Source organism: Balaenoptera physalus, assembly GCF_965194825.1.
Source record: "Balaenoptera physalus genome assembly, chromosome: 21".
In the NCBI taxonomy this organism is placed as follows: Eukaryota; Metazoa; Chordata; class Mammalia; order Artiodactyla; family Balaenopteridae; genus Balaenoptera; species Balaenoptera physalus.
This window is the reverse complement of record NC_138902.1, coordinates 30,044,535-30,051,276: the sequence shown is the minus strand read 5'-3', so window position 1 is coordinate 30,051,276 and position 6,742 is coordinate 30,044,535.

Below are 6,742 nucleotides of genomic sequence, written 5' to 3'. Positions count from 1 at the left end.
TTTCTCTGCGCCTACCCTAGCACAGGCTCCAATCCATCCAAGCCCTCGATTTCTCTGCGCCGACCCTAGCACAGACTCCAACCCATCCAAGCCCTCGATTTCTCTGCGCCTACCCTAGCACAGGCTCCAATCCATCCAAGCCCTCGCTTTCTCTGCGCCGATCCTAGCACTGCTGCTCCACATTCTTGGTCTCACCTCAGCTGGGCCGTCAGTTTCACATGGCAATTACTTTCAGTTTTAGTCCCATTCCCTTAGCGCTCTTGACAGGTTTCATCTCATTCCTCAAACTACCAACCTCACCACCTCACTCATCCCATTCAACAGAAGACTTTGCTTTCTACTCCATTGAGAAAAGCAGTCATCTGCTGAGAGCTTACTATATGCCAGGCGCCGTGCCAAGTCGTTTATTTGTTTTGTTTTTTTTAAACATCTTTATTGGAGTATAATTGCTTTACAATGGTGTGTTAGTTTCTGCTGTATAACAAAGTGAATCAGCTATACATATACATATATCCCCATATCTCCTCCCTCTTGTGTCTCCCTCCCACTCTGGCTATCCCACCTCTCTAGGTGGTCACAGAGCACCGACCTGATCTCCCTGTGCTATGCGGCTGCTTCCCACTAGCTATCTATTTTACATTTGGTAGTGTATATATGTCCATGCCACTCTCTCACTTTGTCCCAGCTTACCCTTCCCCCTCCTTGTGTGCTCAAGTCCATTCTCTACATCTGTATCTTTATTCCTGTCCTGCCCCTAGGTTTTTCATAACCTTTTTTTTTTTTAGATTCCATACATGTGTTAGCATACAGTGTTTGTTTTTCTCTTTCTGACTTACTTCACTCTGTATGACAGACTAAGTCCACTAAGTCCATCCACCTCACTACAAATAACTCAATTTCGTTTCTGTTTATGGCTGAGTAATATTCCATTGTATATATGTGCCACATCTTCTTTATCCATTCATCTGTCAGTGGACACTTAGGTTGCTTCCATGTCCTGCCTATTGTAAATAGAGCTGCAATGAACATTGTGGTACATGACTCTTTTTGAATGATGGTTTTCTCAGGGTATATGCCCAGTAGTGGGATTGCTGGGTCGTATGGTAGTTCTATTTTTAGTTTTTTAAGGAACCTCCATACTGTTCTCCCTAGTGGCTATATCAATTTACATTCCCACCAACAGTGCAAGAGGGTTCCCTTTTCTCCACACCCTCTCCAGCATTTATTGTTTGTAGATTTTTTGATGATGGCCATTCTGACCAGTGTGAGGTGATACCTCATTGTAGTTATGATTTGCATTTCTCTAATGATTAGTGATGTTGAGCATCCTTTCAAGTGTTTGTTGGCAATCTGTATATCTTCTTTGGAGAAATGTCTATTTAGGTCTTCTGCCCATTTTTGGATTGGGTTGTTTGTGTTTTTGCTATTGAGCTGCATGAGCTGCTTGTATATTTTGGAGATTAATCCTTTGTCAGATGCTTCGTTTGCAAATATTTTTTCCCATTTTGAGGGTTGTCTTTTCGTCTTGTTTATGTTTTCCTTTGCTGTGCAAAAGCTTTTAAGTTTCATTAGGTCCCGTTTGTTTATTTTTGTTTTTATTTCCATTTCTCTAGGAGGTGGGTCAAAAAGGATCTTGCTGTGATTTATGTCATAGAGTGTTCTGCCTATGTTTTCCTCTAAGAGTTTGATAGTGTCTGGCCTTACATTTAGGTCTTTAATCCATTTGGAGTTTATTTTTGTGTATGGTGTTAGGGAGTGTTCTAATTTCATTCTTTTACATGTAGCTGTCCAGTTTTCCCAGCACCACTTATTGAAGAGGCTGTCTTTTCTTCATTGTATATTCTTGCCTCCTTTATCAAAAATAAAGTGACCATATGTGCTTGGGCTTACCTCTGGGCTTCTATCCTGTTCCATTGATCTATATTTCTGTTTTTGTGCCAGTACCATACTGTCTTGATTATTGTAGCTTTGTAGTATAGGCTGAAGTCCGGGAGCCTGATTCGTCCAGCTCTGTTTTTCTTTCTCAAGATTGCTTTGGCTATTCGGGGTCTTTTGTGTTTCCATACAAATTGTGAAATTTTTTGTTCTAGTTCTGTGAAAAAATGCCATTGGTAGTTTGATAGGGATTGCATTGAATCTGTAGATTGCTTTGGGTAATATAGTCATTTTCACAGTGTTGATTCTTCCAATCCAAGAACATGGTATATCTCTCCATCTGTTGGTATCATCTTTAATTTCTTTCATCAGTGTCTTATAGCTTTATGCATACAGGTCTTTTGTCTCCTTAGGTAGGTTTATTCCTAGCTATTTTATTCTTTTTGTTGCAGTGGTAAATGGGAGTGTTTCCTTAATTTCTCTTTTAGATTTTTCGTCATTAGTGTATAGGAATGCAAGAGATTTCTGTGTATTAATTTTGTATCCTGCTACTTTACCAAATTCATGGATTAGCTCTAGTAGTTTTCTGGTAGCATCTTTAGATTCTCTATGTATAGTATCATGTCATCTGCAAACAGTGACAGTTTTACTTCTTCTTTTCTGATTTGGATTCCTTTTATTTCTTTTTCTTCTCTGATGACTGTGGCTAAAACTTCCAAAACTATGTTGAATAATAGTGGTGAGAGTGGGCAACCTTGTCTTGTTCTTGATCTTAGTGGAAATGGTTTCAGTTTTTCACCATTGAGAACAATGGTGGCTGTGGGTTTGTCATATATGGCCTTTATTATGTTGAAGTAAGTTCCAAGTCCTTTATTTGCCTCACCTCAACTAATCTTCACCACAGCTTCATAAAGTAGATATGGTTATTATTGCTCCATTTTAGAGCTGAGGCAGTGGAGGTTAAAAGAGGTTGGGTAATCTACCCAAGAGGGCCCAGTGGGGGGATGACAACCATGCTTCAGATCCCTGTGGATTAATTCCAGAGCCAATATTTCAGCATCAAATAAATTCTTCAGGTTTCTCTCTTGTAAACAACAAACATCTTTTTTTAAAAAATTTTTTTCAAGTTCTTTTCCATGAGATTAAAAATAAACTACAAGAAAAAAACTGTAAAAAACACAAACGTGTGGAGGCTAAACAATATGTTACTAAACAATCAGTGGATCACTGAAGAAATCAAGAGGAAATCAAAAAATACCTATAGACAAATGAAAATGAAAGCACAATGATCCAAAACCTATGGGATGTGGTAAAAAAACAACAAAATTATCTTCATTAATCTTTTTTTTGCACCGCACAGCATGCAGGGTCTTAGTTCCCCAACCAGGGATTGAACCCGTGCCCCCTGCAATGGAAACGTGTAGGCCTAACCACTGGACAGCAGGAAGTCCCTCTTCATTAATTTTTAAAACTTAAGTTAAAAAATTTTTCAGTTATTCATGCACATAATTTAAAGAGACAAACAGGTAATGAAAAAACAGCAATCCCTGACTTTCTTATCTTTAATTTCCTCTTTTCCAGAGCAAATTGCTTTTAGCAGACTCTTTGGGCACTTATAGCCATATTTCTAAATATCATTGCATATGTTGCCCCTCACTGATCTGTCCACTTTAGCTACTTTCTGTTGACTTCCTAGAATGCAGAGTGAAGATTAGCTATTTTACACAGCAAGGCCCCCTCCTTCTCCACACATACACCACATTTTCTTTCTTTTCCCATTTCCTACGTTTATTTATTGTAAAATGTAAATGCTATTCACAGTTAAGCCATAGGTTATTATAATTACTTTTTCTTTCCTGAACAATGTGGGGTAAGGCCTAAAATTAAGGCCCAATATTATGTGCTGCCTTGACATCTGGAGAAAGCAGGAGGGCCTCAAATGATCTATCTACAAGACTCCCTTTCCTACTCTGCTCCCATGGATAAACATCCTCCAGCCAAGCAACCCTCCTTTTCAAGGGGACCAGGTGCATTCCTGCCTATCTCTGAGTAATGAACGTCAGTTCCCTGCTAGCACATGGCATTATTCACACAAGCCAATCACATCCTCCCCCAGGAACCAGGGGTCACCTCAACCTCTTGATACTACAAAGCCTGCTAGTTCCCTTGGTTCCTGAGAGCAATCTCTGTGTGGTCTTGCTGTGGTGTCCTCCTCCCCCAGGCTATATTTGTTATTAATAAACAGCTGTGATCTCATCTGTCCAGTGTTAGGTGTCGTGTGTTCAGCCATCCCTTAACCCTAGGCTTGGAATTCCTCCCTCACCAAAGGGATGATAGGAGGCAATTAAAACACACATCTTCTGTGTTTCTTGGATTAATAATAAACCTACTTGGTTTTCCCTATCCTCTTCCCGGTTGTGTAAATCTCTTCTCAATCCCTGCAAACCTTAATGTTAATTTCCTCTTCTTGGAAAAGTTTCTTCTTGGAGCCTCTGACCTGCTCCAGGTTGGCTTGTTGATGATTATGCCTGCCCTGCAGCTGTCACCTTTTTGAGATCTCACATGTCTGAAAATGTTGTTATTCTCACACGTACTTGATTGCTTGGCCAGGTTTAGAATTTTTGGCTGGAAATATTTTTTCCTCAGAATTTTGAAGCCATTTTCCATGTCTTTTATTTCCAACACTGCTGTTGAGAAGTCCAAAGCCATTTAAATCCCTAATCCTTCATATGCAACCTGTTTTTTCTTTGCTCTGTTGAAAAAAAATTCCCTCCTCCCTACTCACCACCCTCCTTACTTTTTTAAAATTTACCAGTGAAATTTACTGGTGTGGTTCTGTTTTCATTCACTGAATTTGGCACTTGGTGGGTTTTTCTGATCTGTAAATATATCCTTCAGCTCTGGGGAAACTTTCTTGTCTTATTTGATGATTTTCTTTATTCCATTTTCCTTTCCTATTCTCTCTTTCTGGAACTCTTATTATACAGATATTGGCTGTCTTGAATGGTTCTTTAATTTTCTTTTTTTTTCTTTTATTTCCTATTTTCTCTGTTTTTCTAGATTTCTTCACCTTATCTTCTAATCTTTCTATTGGGTTTTCCATTTCTATTGATATATTTTAAATTTCAAGGTTGTTTCCCAGTGGTCTTTTTTGGGTAACTCTATGCTGTTGGCTGGCTATTTTCTTGCAGTATCTCCAATGTCAGTATCTTTGTTTTTTTTCTTGTAGGTAGGCCAGATTCCCCTGGGAAGGCCCTTCCAAACTCTTGCCTAGAGGGATACCCCAAACTGCGAGCATTCTGCAAGTGGATTCCCCCTATCCCTCAGTCTCCTGCAGATGGAAGGTGTACATTGGGTTGCTTTTTAGCTTTTCCACTGCCAGCTTTCTCAGGTCTGCTAAATCAGCTACCACGTATCCATCTGCTTTTCAATTTTCAAAATTATATCACTGATGTTTACATTCCTTTTAGATTTTTATACTTTTATGTATTGATAACTTTGCTGTTATCTACATGAGATTTGGGGAAAACTTGAGGCTAACGCATGTGTTTGATTTTTGTCTCTTTATTTCTTTTTCTACCCATCTTTTCCTTCTTTCCTCTTATTTCAGGTCTAAGGCTATTCATTCACCTGACATTCAAATTCAATGTCCTCCTGTCTCTTCAGAGGTATTGCTCCAATAGTCATCCCTTCTCTGCTTGTACTTTTGATTCTGTATTAGCTTTTCCCTGTTAGCTTTAAACTCGCTGAGATGATTCCAACTTTAGATGTTTCTTTGAACTAGTATCTTTCTCATGCTCACCCATCTCTTTTTCAGGCTGCCATCCATATTTCCGCTGCCTTTCACAGTCAAGCTTTTTGAAAGCATCGCCTGTACTTACTATCTCTACTTCCTCTGAGCTCATTTACAATTCTATCCATGGAAAGGGACTTCTAGTAAAATACCCAAATGATCTCCATGTTGTCAAACCAGTAGACACTTTCCTCAGCACCTTACTCCACTGCTCCATGGTACTCTTGACCACATTGACATTTCTCTATTTTTTATTAGTTTTTATTATTAAAAGGAAGTTTATCCACAATAAAGTAATATATATTCATAACATAATTTGAAAAAAAATATTTATATAGGAAGGAAAAAGGAAACCCCATCTTTAAATCTATCAAACAGAGATAACTCTTTTAAACTTAGGATGTATTCTCCTCCCAACTTTTTGCTGAGTATGTAATACATATTCATATAAAATTGCAAATTCGGATTTTCTAAAAGGCTCCACATCTCTATATCCAGTTGTTTTGAGACTCTCTCTATTTATATGTGTTACAGAACTCTCAAATCTAACATTTTCAAATAGATATTTCAGAAAATTGGTTACTTTTAACTTCCTATCTCAATCAATGAGTAGTATCACTACTCATCCATTGATGAAGCCAGACACCTGTGTGACATCCCCACCGTGTCCCTCTCCCTTACCTCTTGCATTTAATGAGTCATGGAGTCCTTTGAATTCTACCTCTTTAACAGTTTTCATTTAGCTGCTTTATTTCTACCTTAGCATTTTCCCTTTAAGTTAGGATTTCACCTTTTTGCTTGAGTTATTGCATTAACCATCTAATTAACATTCTTGCTTCTCTTTTAAACTACTATTCAGAATGCTGTCAGAACAATTACTATAAAATACTTATCCAATCATGTCATTAAGTTATTCAAATATCCTTCAACATCTCTCCATAGCTTGATGAATAAAGTTCAGATTCCTTAGTCTAGGACTCAAAGCGTTCATGTGTCTTTCAGAAGTGTCTGGCCTCTTTCCCTGACTGTATTTGTTCCATTTTCCCATGTCTGTTTCTCATGTCTGTATGGAAA